General features: G+C 39.1%; 2 gene segments (V, D, J or C); both read right to left on the reverse strand.

Annotated features, from left to right (window-relative positions):
- LOC105503813 overlaps positions 1 to 13,678 on the reverse strand; it is a 908,479-nt gene that overhangs the window by 282,595 nt on the left and 612,206 nt on the right.
- Positions 1 to 13,678, reverse strand: part of LOC105503812 — a 594,664-nt gene that overhangs the window by 247,173 nt on the left and 333,813 nt on the right.

The following is a 13,678-nucleotide window of genomic DNA, read 5'->3' on the forward strand; positions in this document are numbered from 1 at the left end:
TCACAGAAGTTAGCATCCTTTGCAGTGGGGAGGAGCCAGGCTCCTCCTCTTCCTGTGTGGAAGCTGGAATTCGAACTGCTAGGTGGGAAGTGCTCTAGCAGGGACTCTGGCCTTGTGAGAGTCCCTGTTTCTCCCTTTTCTTCCTCTTCACCTAATAAAACCGTGTCTTACTCACCATTCAAATTGTCTGCGAGCCTGAATTTTCATGGCCATGGGACAAAGAACTCTGTTTTTGAACTAAGAAAAGTCCTGCAACAGCAACAGAAGTAGCTAAATCTGTCTTGGTGGGAGAAAACCCATGCTTCTGGGCTTACAAAGAAACTCAATTCTGTCACCTCAGCTAATCTGTTCATGGGTCTATTGTTCAAGAAATTGACAAAGACACACATTCTCTGGCTGGCTGACTGATACGCTTTGGACGGACCATCTTGTCCACATGGTTGTTCAATGCTTCCTCTGCAATGGGTGTTTTCTTGTGAGTATTGATATAAGAAACAATGATCAAAACAGTTTTTGCTAAAATTCACTGTTCCTTCAGTTCAGAATCATTGCTAAATGTGATTCACCCTCCTCCCACCCTACCTGCTCAGGGCTCTGACCCTAGAAAAGAGCAGGGTGCTGGGCTCACTGTTTATGACCTTTCCTCACATCATTGACTTCCTTTCTAGCTAGCTGGTTGACATTTTATCCCTTTTAAGGAGAAGACAGCTTTTCTACTATGTTGTGTTCTCTTTTCCTTTAAACTCTTTGTATCATTTTCCCTCAGATTTTGGTACCTGATCTTCTAAGCCAATCTTTTTGGCATGTCAAAATATTTTTTCTTTCACTACTGAATTTGATGGTCATGGCTTTCAAGATTTTGTATTTTCTCTATCTTTGTAAAAGTTTACAAAGAAGCTCAAAGACAAGAATTTTACCCTGTTCTTTCTTTGTTCTTTAGTGCTCTCTCCTTTTTGATATTTAGCCTCTAGTTTTTGGACTAGTTTTTGCAAAGGAAGGGCCTCACACTGAGAAACAAAATACTTTAGATAGTATTTGAAAACACTATCCCTCCTCACATGGTCTTCGAATGAAATGTTTGACATTGTGTTATAAAACAGTCCCTTATATTTCCCTTTATATACAGCAGAGTTATAGTCAGTGCCCCAGTGCCCTTATAAAAAGAGGTGTGCCCGGGCCCCTCAGCTAGCTTTAGGTACAGGATACAGGTGACTGTGGGCACTGTGGGCTTGCTGCACAGAAGTGGTTGAGTCATAGAGCTGGGAATCCTGTATGTGCAGGGAAAAGTGCTCATCTCCTTTTTTAAGCCTGGTTAGGAATCTTCCACTGCTCTTCTCTCTCACAGTTGGTAGCATTTGTATCAGGGAAATGAGGCCTTCCTCAGGATCCTGCCTGAACCACTGGAAGAAATCTGAAGCGCTGTCTCTGTAACTGCAGTTCAGTGTGACTCTGTCGCCTTCCTTGACTTTCAGGGAAGAAGGATTCTGTTCCACTGGCAGTTGTCCATTTGACCCTGCTCAGGAGGAATGAAACATTTTCATATATATAGTTTGTTTGTTTGTTTGTTTGTTGCACATTATTTGTTGCACATTTCCGAGAGTAGACCCAAGATTGTCCCTGGGATCCCTCTAGATTTCATTGCCCCGGCCGCTTCCACTTTCTGTTGCTTGAGCTATTCCTCCCCTCCTCACGGCTCCCCTGACTCACAGGTCAGCTGCACACACAGGAGCACCAGCGGAGTGCTCAGTGGAGTTTCCATTCCTTCCTTTTCCTGGAGCCTCTGTGGATTCAGTTTGGAGATCTGGAATTGACCATGTTCACTGGGCCTAGTTAACTGTTCTAGAGTCTTCTGGTTCTTTTGATTGGGTAGCCTTTGGGAAATCTTCATTCTGTTTTTACAAACAATCAAAACCTCACTGTTACATCAAACACTTTGTTGAATGCCCTCCTCCTGCTGTTCCCTTCCCCTTGTTCTAGTTTCTGGCAGTGCCTCTGTCAAAGGAAGCACTGCCCCCAGATGGTCTGAACACAAAAAAACTGTTTTTTCATTTCCCCCTTAATATAAAGTAACTCATTATGTTGAGTGAAAGGTAGACAAAACATACAGAGAGGTGAAGAGCAAACAAAAGGAAAGAAAGCAAACAGTGTTAAAAGGAAAGCTTCCTCAGTTATGACTGTCTGAAAATCCTTCACACCTGAAACTCCCTCACTCCCCTCACCTTTAAAGAAACATGCAGGCAACTCCCTCACGCCCCTCACCTTTAAAGAAACATGCAGGCTCTTTGCCTCTATGGCACTGCAGTACATTCTGAGGGGGGTAGGAATAGGTTGAGAGAAGATCTGATTATTTCCCTTAATTGATTATTTTCCTACCAGAGCTGTATTATATGTCTCAATCTCAACAGCTCTAAATAAGTTTAAAAAGTTAGACCTTTTCCAAATTGTCACTAAAAAGACAAAGGAGGAAAATTCTTTCTTTTAGGATGTTTTCAGGTGTGAGAAAGCAGTCTAGTAACTGGTTAACTCTGAGCGTGCTAGTGCTTTTGCAAATATCCGAGTGCTTTATATTTAGTTCTGGGCACCCATGCACACTAGTAATTTCTCGCGTTTTACATATTAGTTTTCTGAAACTCTGTTTTATATTCTCCTGTACTTGCAGCAATGACTAGCGACTCAAGATGAGGAGAGAATAGGGAAGAAAGCTCTCAACTGTTCTTTGCATCCGGTTCTCATCCTGCAGAGCCTAGGTGCCTACTTATTACCCTCCCACAGTTTCTCAGCTGTATTTCTTGGGTAAAGCTCTGGCCCTGGCAAATCTGTCCTCATTCTTTTCTTCCTTCATTTTTTTCTGGGGTCATGAGATAAGTAACTGAGCCTCTACACTGAGTCTGTGAAGAATAAGGGGATCTTTGATGTTAATTGTAGATATTACTCTTCCATTATTTTCTGTATGAAATTATGTAAAACAAGGAGACTCTTTTTTCCTTTTTTTGTAGCTTAGACTAGAGTCAGCTTTCTCCTGGACATGCAGGGTTTGGGTAAGACTGGACTCTACCTTCTCTTGTCTTCACATTTCTGCTTGAGAAGAAAACAGTAGACACATGAGGTGGTCACTGGAGAACCTGGCTATTTGTAAACTGGTACGCTTCCCTAGAAACCTTCTGATCATTCTTTTTCCCAATCAGAGCATCCCCACATCACATTAAGTCTGAAACCACAGAAATGCTAGTAAAACCTCTGGTTTTCTTTGTAAATTTTTTTTTTCTATTGATGAGGATACTTACCAGGAATGTCCTCAAAGAAGGGGATTTTTTTTTTCCTGTAAAGAATAGAGGAGCTGTTTTAGTTGCTTGGAAGAAGTAGCATTTACATGAGAGTTCCCCTGGGAATTTTTCTTCTCTCCTGTCTCAGGTATGTGATTTCAACATTCTAGGTAGGTACCAGCAGGTATATATCTAACTATAGATGATTAACAATTTTCCTGAGCAATGATGAACAGGGGTTGTGGCAGGTAAACAATAAATATTGAGTGTCGCTACCTCAACAAATTCACTTAACCCTGTGGAGACATTTAATAAAATGTACAAAATAGAATATGCTAATTATCAAGTTGGAGAGATAAGAAAAACACACCTAAAAAGTCAACTAGCTCTAGGGGGCAGTGCTTGATTGACATCAGCAGTCACTACTCTAGGAGCTAAGCATTTATAGGTAAGAGTTAGTAGCTTAATAACTGATACAAGAGCTGAGAAGAAAAATCATGTGATTATCTTTATTGATGCAGAAAAGGGAATTTGACAAAATACAACACAGATTCATGTTAAAACACTGAAAAATAAAAACTAATAATTAATTATTTAACATATCACATCAAACTTGCATACACCATAACCCCAAACCAGCACCAACTTATGGAAAAGTGTAGAGGCTTTCCTATTAAAGTAGGTGAAGGAAAAAGATGCTCATTACCACTACTGCTATCTGACATTGTGTTGAAGCTACTTGCTAATGCAGTCAGCCCAGAGAAACAATTAGAAGCATAAGAATTGTAAAGAAAGAGATAAAACATCATCTGCATGTAAGTAAATAAAATGACTGTACATCAGAAAACCTAAAGGAGCACAAAGACCACTACCAAAAGACTGACTACAATATAAACATTAAAAAAATTCCTGTCATTCGTATGCCAAAACAAAAAACAGTTAAAAGAAAATGTAGAAGAAAAGAGCACATTTTCTATTGCACAAAAGTGAAAAGAAAGAGAAAGAAAATTCTTAAGTGAAAATTAAGGGTAGGCAGACAGGTCAGTTAAATGGAATAGTAAATCTGTAATATGGCCTAATTGTATATGGAGATTCATGTATGATAATAACAGTGGTGCTCAAATCAGTGGTGGGAAATGGCTTTCCAGTAAGTCATTGTTCTAACAGGAACAACTTGTATGCCGTCTAGATACGAGTTTGCTGGTGACAAATGTGATTGTGATCCTGTCCCATTTAGGCCCAGAGTCATTAAACTTGAGGCAAATGAGGACTTTCTTAAAACCAGCCTGCTCTAGAACATGCTTGGGGGTCCAAATGTCATGCTGCTGCTCCTTTCCCATTTCTCTTTCCAACATTACCCTTACCTCCTACCCCTTAAAGTAAAAGTGTACATCTCAACCATCCGGAATGGTGCATTGGTCCAGGGTGCTAAAAAAAAAAATCCCAAGGTGCCAAATAAAGAGACAATTTATTAGCTTCTATAGTCTGAGGGAGAGCCCTTAACAACTAAGCAAGAAATATTGCAAAACAGGAATATATTTCAACCGGTGACAGCCTCAATGCAAGGTTCCTTACCGTATCCATTTTATCTACTTTAGAATTAGAATCATGAAATGACTGGGTTGTCATTGGAACCCATCATGTAACATTCTTATTTGAATTAAAAAATGAAGTCAGGCTTTTTTTTTGACAGAAAATAAATCTTATGTGGCCAGTTTGTTGACAATGTGGAGTACGGGGGAAAGAGAAGAATTAAAGAAGATTCCAGTATTTTTGGCTGTAGCGAGTGGGTGAATTATATCACTGTTTTCTTGAGATGGGGAAGAGTGAGGGATGAGCATAAGGGAGGGAATAAGGCATCTTGGGGATATCTTAGATTTTAGATGCCAGACAGACATCTGGCATAGATGTTATATAGATTATAGTGTATATGAGCTTGGCTTTCAACAGAGAGGGGTTGGATGGAGGTATAAATCTAGGAGTCATCAATGTATTGATGGTAATTAAAGCCATATTCCTGGATGAAATCACTTAGAGAGTGCATGTAGATGGCATGTATATTTGAGGACTGAGCCCTGAGACAACACAGTATCTAGAGGTCAGCAAGAGCAAGGTGAGCTAGAAAAGGAGGCTGAGGAGGAGTGTCTTGTGAGGTTGAAGGCAAACCAGGAAAGTGTGGAATCCCCAAATTCAAGCAAAGATAATGTTTTAAAGAGAGAATAACCAAACTGTCAAATTATTCTGAGAAATTCAGTAAGATAAAAAATGGTAATGGATCATTGGATTTGAGGCTGTGAAAGCCATTGGTGACTTTAACAAAGTGATTCCAATACAAGGATAGGGATCAAAATCTGCCTGGACTGGGTTTTGGGTAAGAAAGGGGTTAGGGAATAGAGATAATGAATTTAGAAAGCTTTTAAAAGGTGTTATGTCATTAAGAGAGACAAGGAGCCAACAGGCTATAAAACTGTTTTACCCATTGAACCACTAAGTCCAGTTTTAGGATGCTGTCTTAATGAAACGATAAAAAGTTAAATTAAAATGTATATTTAAAGATGTTTACCACAATGCTATTTAAAATAATAAAAATTGGAAATACATAATAAAAATATCCCCAAACAGGAAAATTATAAAGTATGGTATATCTACAGTGTGAAATAGTGGACAATTCAAACTATAAATGTAAGGCATTTTTAATTCTAAAAATAAGAACAAAAGTTCATACAATTATTCTTACAATATTATTTCATCGTGTGCAAAAATGTAAAACAAGAAAAAACAAGTAAAAATAGACACAAAAGTGGAAATTAAAAAGTAAAAATAGAAAAAGTAAGAGTTCTTATGTTTATATGGCAGAGTTATGAATTTTCAGTAATTTTCAAAATTTTTCCCAGTTGAAATTCATAAAACACACATAGGGTTATTATGGCTCTTATTTCCCATAATGACAGTAGACCAGTGATTATTTGCCTTTACGTAACTCTAATTATTTTGACTAGAAAATGCTTCTGTGCACCATAAATTCAGCTCATAAAATAGCAGAGAACTAAAAGTATTCCCCTCCCTTTTGGCTATGAGAATTATGAATCTATTGGCCGTAAATGACAGAATCTCAATTCATGCTGGCTTGATCCCCAAAAAGAGTACTTTGACTTTTGCAGCTCCAGGCAGAGCTGAATTTATAGGCTCTGATGCTCTCGGAAATCTACTTTTTTTTTTCTCAGCATTGTCTTTCTCCATCTCTTACTAAGATGTGAATGATGCCCCGTGAAGTTATGCATTGAATAATATGTGGCAACTGCACTGGGCAGAAAAAAAAAAAAAGAAGAAGAAGAAAAATGGCACATGTCCACTGACATGAAACTGCCTGCAAAGCAGTTATACTCACTTAGTGCTTACATCTTTGTGCTTAGCCTCTTTTCCACAATGGTTTTTAGTTTTGAGATGCTGTGCACCTGTTTTAATAACTGTTTCAAATTTCAGTTATACGACAGATTAAAGCAAATCTTGGATGTACCCTTGAGGACAAATCTTTTCTGCCTATGGATCCATTCCATCTTCTTCTTTCTTTCTCCTAAATTGTTATTTGTCTCTTTCACCCATTCAAGACCCCAAATGAATACTCAATATTCTACGCCAAGAAAATCCTTCTTTGGCAGAAACAATGGTGAGTGAGATTCTTCTAAGTCCACTGGCTGCTTTTCTAGGATGATTCATCTTGGATAGATATTCAATGCAAATAAAAGCTGCAGACTTTGACTACAAGTTTCCACATCTGTCACTTCATCTTTCACTGAATAACATTACCAAAGCTGTTTTTCAACAAAATAGATTTCTCTTCCTTGTTGTTCTCCGTTTCTAATTTTAAAGAGTACTTTCCCCTTTCTGAATGATGTGGAAACAACAACAAAAGACAGAAGAACTGTTTTAATTTTACTATAGTGTTGATGTCTACTTTTTAATGTTCTTGTTGATTCTCAAAATCTGCATCAATTAATAGAAAAATAGAGCTACAGATCTTTAAAACTTTAGCATATTGCTGCCTGAAGAGCCATTCTGTTTTGTGTACTCCAAACCATGCTTTTCTAAGAGTAAACCATATTAGATACCAAACATGTTTGTGATGATAAAAGAAAGACACAGGGGGGTAAATTAGAAATTAGCCCTAATGTCTAAGGACTGTCTGCCTGGTTTATCCTTATGGCAACTCAGTACCCCCAAGAGCAGGGAAGTCTTTGGGAACATATCTAAACCAGGCCTGGGTAGGTCTCAGGGTAAGTAAAATCTCACATCATTTCAGGAGTTATTTTCAATGAAAATCATGCAAAGATTTTTGCAGCCAGACAAGGAAGAGAACAAAGTATAAAGCAAAGCAAGATGTAGCTCTGTTTTGTTTATTTGGTCTGTATTATTCGATTTAAAAGTTTGTCCTTTATGAGGTTCCTGAGTGCAGAGAAACTATTAGTGTTCCCATCCTCACCCCTAAGAAAATTCACACTTGAAAGTGGTTGGGTAATCGCGACACATTTGGAAAAGTGTTTAGATTTTTCATTTCCTGCAATAAGGGCTATTAGTTGATGGTAGAATTGCTCAGGGAAAAGGAAATTTATCTGTCTATTGAATCGATTATTATGGACATATAGTTTTTCAGTACATTTAGAAATGTGCTTGTAAAGTAAATATTTGATGTTATTTAACAGTTTAAATTTAGGTTAATATTAGCTTTTTCTGAAAAACAATTTCAAGATATTCCTTAATGTTGCTTATGGTAAGGATGGATAATGTCATACCATGTTTTCTCTTTGTCTGGAAACAAACCCAGTTCTGGGCTGTGTGCAGTCCTCTTATATTAACAATTGCCTCAAGCCAACATTCCCTCTTATCTCACAGCATTTTCCAATAAAAATTGGCTCTTTCAGTCACATATGAAAGCTTTTAATTTCCTAAACCCTTCTTGTTTGTTATTTCTTGATCATTGCCCTTGATAAGCTTAACCTGCCTGGCATGTATTCTCTTACCATCTCTCTCATTTTAAATCCTACACATGCTTCAAATACAAATCCAAAATCCAATTTCCATTAAGCTGGAAGTAGCTTTTTTATTCATGATGTATTTTACAAGCTCTTTGGTTGTTCTATTCTTTGATACTATTTTCCCCCATACAAAACTTACGGTTTTTAGTTTTGCACAAAATAATATCATTTTGTAATTCTGCAACATCACTGGAAATGGGCATTCTACTTTTCTTTGAATATTTCCTGTAGAAAGGAATATTTTATGCCTTAAAGCTGTCTGTTTCTTTTTGGGAAACCTCTGATTGCTAGTTCTTTTTTATAATGAGCTGAAATTTGTTTTCAATAAATTTTAACCATTGGCCATAAATTTGCCTTTACACGTGGGTATAAATATAACCAGCCATTTATTTATTCAATCATTGTTTGGTTAGTGGTTATTGGTTAAAAAAATTGGTATCTCCATAAAGCTTACATCTAGCGAGTGATATTATCATGTGTATTAGATAATAAACTCTTTGTGTACAGCATAATGCCTAATATATATGTATATGTATATTTTTGAGACAGGATCTCACTCTGCTGCCCAGGCTTAGTGCATTGGCATGATCATGACTTACTGTAGCCTTGACCTCCTGGGCTCAAGTGATCCTTCCACTTCAGCCTTCTAAAGTGATGGGATTACAGGTGTGAGCCACCACCACTGGGCCCTGATATATTTTTATGTTGTCAAAATCAGTAGAGAGGAGGAAATAGAAAAGCCTCAGATAATAATTAAGAAAAACATTATTTCATACTCAGTAGACAAGGAAGTGAATAAGTGGTTCCTCTTGTGGGGTTGTGTACAGACTGAAGCGGGGGCACCTCCATGGTTATAGGGCAGAAGTTGGTGGCTGAGTCTGAGAGCTAGGCCATGTTCTTAATGATTGGGGCTCTTACCCTTGCTTTCCATTTTATCTCTGAAATAATGAAAACTACAAGGACAAGGTCTTTCATACCACTGCGTCTGAAACATAAAAGCCAATAGTCTTGTGTAAATACAGTTAAAAATAAAAGCCTCTCTTTCCTGGACACATGTAGACTGGGGACATTGCTCTTCTTTCTGTGGCCTTTCTTCCCTGTTTAGAGAGAGAAACAAGTACAGAGGGCCGGGCATCAGCTCTCCACTTTTTAAGTGATTCATTTTCTTTTCCCAATTTTCCTGGGAACCCCAGAAGAATCAACTTCCACGTACTCTTTCTTCAGTCTTTTGGGAATGCCCATTGTATTCCATTGTATTTGGCTTTTCCCCTGTTCAGAAATATTTTTCTTTTCTTTTCTTTTCTTTTCTTTTTTCGAGACGGAGTCTTGCTCTGTCGCCCAGGCTGAGTGCAGTGGTGCAATCTCGGCTCACTACAACCTCCACCCTCCAGGTTTAAGCAATTCTCTGCCTCAGCCTCTGGAGTAGCTGGGATTACAGGCACGTGCCACCATGCCCGGCTAATTTTTTGTATTTTTAGTAGAGATGGGATTTAACCATCTTGGCCAGGCTGGTCTTGAACTCTTGACCTCGTGATCCACCTGCTTCAGCCTCCCAAAGTGCTGGGATTACAGGCGTGAGCCACTGCTCCTGGCTAGAAACATTTCAATGTATGCCTTCAATGAAGCCACAGGACCACTAAGGAAGATCTTTGGCATTATTTACTATTTCTCCCATCCTGAGACATTCATATATTCACTAAAGGCGAAAAGCATAGAGTTATTTGCATTCAGAACAACCAGCCAATCACAGTCACCTCTCATTCCTTTTTCTACTCCTTCTTTCCCTGCAACCCAAACAACATACAGACATACATTCAAACCTTTGCAGTCATACAGGGAAAAGCAAACTATCTGTAATCAATATGGAGAAAGAAAAACACTAATTGCTGGTGGGATTACACATCAGAGTTGCTGAGAAGATGTCAAACACTTGTACTCCCGACCAGGGCTTCTTAGTGAGTGCTCTTGTGACAAGGGTCAGGGCCTTTGATCGTGTTATCACCTGCGGAGCCCCTAACTCTGCACAACCAAGTCTTAACTGGATGAAGGGAAACAAAGTTGAGGAAGGCACAGCCACAGCATGTGTAAGTTTAGGGACTGACTGAGATGAAGTTTGCCTGATTGCCTTCTTTCAAAATTTGTTGAAAATATTAAATTTGAATGACGTTTAAATGGTATGGTAGAAAATAGTATTTGAGGCTGGGCATGGTGGCTCACACCTGAAATCCCAGCACTTTGGGAGGCCAAGGCAGGCAATCACTTGAGCCCAGGAGTTCAAGACCAGCCTGGACAACAGGGTGAAACCCCGACTCTACTAAAAATACAAAAATTAGCCAGGCATGGTGGCAGATGCCTATAATCCCAGCTACTCGGGAGGTTGAGGTGGGAGAATCTCTGGAACCCAAGAGGTGGAGGTTGCAGTGAGCTGAGACTGTGTCACTGCAGTCCAGCCTGGGCAACAGAGTGACTCTGTCTCAAAAAAAAAAAAAAAGAAAAGAAAATAGTATTCGAGAAAATTTAAGTAAATGCAGTGTTTGATGAACTACTATTATCACTAATCTTTTATTTATTTGTATAAGTCACTATGACTCTCAGAGCAAGAAGATCTTTTAAAGTTGCCTGGATGTTTGAATTGCTCAGAATCCAAATATTGGTCAGAGACTCAACAAACTTACCAGCACTGCCTTCTAGTTTGGTTTCACACATTTTACTGACCTCATTAGTCCAAAAGCCAATTAAAAAAAAAGTCAATAATAGACTAAGTGCCATTTTTCAGAGGTCTCCTTTTCCAAAGCCTGAGGAAGGCATGGGGAGAACACATGCTCAGTCTGCAGAACAGCACAGAACAGCACAGACTCTGCGATAAAGGATTTGGAGACCCCACTTCCATCAGCAGCAACCTATCCAATAAGGATTAATTACAGAAGCCTCCCCATGGTGCTGTCGTACAGAAACATGTGGTAAGTCATGAACAGACCTAAGGTGCCTGACACACAGTGATCATTCAGGAAATGCCAGCTACTATTGTCTGAAAATGTGAACTCGCATGTCTTCTCCCCTCTCTTCAGTCTTTTGGTCATGAGATTATTGAAGCTACTGGACACTTTCCCCAGCAAGGTGCGAGGAAGCTCACTCTGAGTGCACTGACTTGCAGAGCCCGTGGGACACTGAAGGTCTTACAGGTTCTGTGATGCTGTCGGTGGTCAGCAACACTCAGTCCAGACACAAGTGGAGAATGAGAGAAAACATGGGAAGCAGGTGAGCTAAGTGTTCCTGGGCAAACGGTGCATTTTTCTCCGGATGATATAGAGAAGAAAATTCTGATTGAAGTGTCAAAAGAGGCTTGGGCATAATGAGTGTTTGGAAAGGCTGGGGAAAGAAACTAAAGAAGAAAAGGCATGGGAGTAGATGAGGAAAAAGAGAGAAGAGCAAAGGTGACAGGCAAAAATTCCCCCTATTTTAATTTTATTATTTTAAATATGTTCTGAATCCACTTGGAAAAAGTTCTGAAAAGTCTGAGTTCTGAAAAGTCTGACTAGGTAAATATAAGTAAGAACAAAAGTGGATAAAGATGAGGTTTATGAAGTTTTTAAAAACTAATTCACAGATTTATGTGTAACTTTTCATTTGTTTGTTTTGCCAGGTGAAGGCTAAATGACCCCCAAAGTGAAATGTATTAAAAATATATATAAATGACAAATAAGCACATGAAAAGATACCCTCCATAAATATGTCACTAGGGAATTGCAAATTACAACAATGAGTGACCTCTGCACACCCAATAGAATGGCAAAAATCCAAAACACGGACAATAGCAAATGCCAGTGGGGATGTGGAGCAACAGGAATTCTCATTCCTTGCTGGTAGGAATGCAAAATGGTACAGCCATTTTGGAAGAAAACTGGCAGTTTCTCACAAAACTAAGCATGTTCTTAGCATATGATCCAGAAATTATGCTCTTTCAAATTTAAGCAAATGAGTTCAAAATGTGCATGAATTTATAACATCTTCCTTCATAATTGCCCAAACTTGGAAGCAGTCAAGATGTCCTTCAATAGGTAAATAAACTGTAGTACATCTAGACAACTGAATATTATTTAGCACTCAAAAGACATGATGTATCAAGCCAAGAAAGACATGGAAAAATCTGAAATGCCTATTGCTAAGTGAAAGACGCCAATCTAAAAAGGCTACATACTGTTATGATTCTAACTATATGACATTTTGGAATAGTCAACACCATGGAAACAGTAAAAAGATCAGTGGTTGTCAGGAGCTAGGGGGAGGGAGGAGTGAATAGGCAGAGCACAGAGGAGTTTTGGGCAGTGAAACAACTCTGTATGAAACCGTAATGGCAGCTACATGTCATTATATATTTGTCCAGACCCATGTAATGTACAATACCACTAGAGAACCCTAATGTAATCTATGGACTGTGGTTAATAATAATATGTCAATGTAGCTTCATCAATATAACAAATGTACCACTCTGGTGGAACATGTCCATAGCATGGGAGGCTGTGGATGTGTGAGGCCTAAAAGTATATGGAAACTCTCTACTTTCTGCTTAATTTTTCTGTGAACCTAAAATTGCTTTAAAAAATTAAGTCTATTTAAAAAAAAAAACAAAAGTCAATAGGTAACACCGTAATTCATGTTGCAGCCGGGCGCGGTGGCTCATGCCTGTAATTCCAACACTTTGGGCAGCCAAGGCAGGTTGGAGCCAGGAGTTCGAGACAAGTCTGGCCATCAAGGCAAAACCCCGTCTCTACTAAAAATACAAAATTTAGCTGGATGTGGTGGTACATGCCTATAATCCCAGCTACTTGGGAGGCTGAGGCAGGAGAATCACATGAACTTGGGAGGCAGAGATTGCAGTGAGCCGAGATCATGCCATTGCACTACAGCCTGGGTGACAGAGTGAGACTCCATCTAAAAAAATAAGTAAACAAAAAAATAAAATTTATGTTGCAAGAAGTAGTTAAAACATATTATTTAGAAATATGGAGCTCGCTGCTAGAAGATCCAGAGTTAAAAGTGTAAATATTTATGGACAAAGATTGAAGTCGGAGAGGAATAAGAAACTAGATTTGCAATACAGACTTTTCTGTACTATTTAGGAATTTAAAAAATTGGCCGGGCGCGGTGGCTCAAGCCTGTAATCCCAGCACTTTGGGAGGCCGAGACGGGTGGATCACGAGGTCAGGAGATCGACACCATACTGGTTAACACGGTGAAACCCCGTCTCTACTAAAAATACAAAAACTAGCCGGGCGAGGTGGCGGGCGCCTGTGGTCCCAGCTACTTGGGAGGCTGAGGCAGGAGAATGGCGTAAACCCGGAAGGCGGAGCTTGCAGTGAGCTGAGATCTGGCCACTGCACT

The sequence above is a fragment of the Colobus angolensis genome, unplaced genomic scaffold (assembly GCF_000951035.1).
Source record: "Colobus angolensis palliatus isolate OR3802 unplaced genomic scaffold, Cang.pa_1.0 Scaffold88, whole genome shotgun sequence".
Taxonomy (NCBI): Eukaryota; Metazoa; Chordata; class Mammalia; order Primates; family Cercopithecidae; genus Colobus; species Colobus angolensis.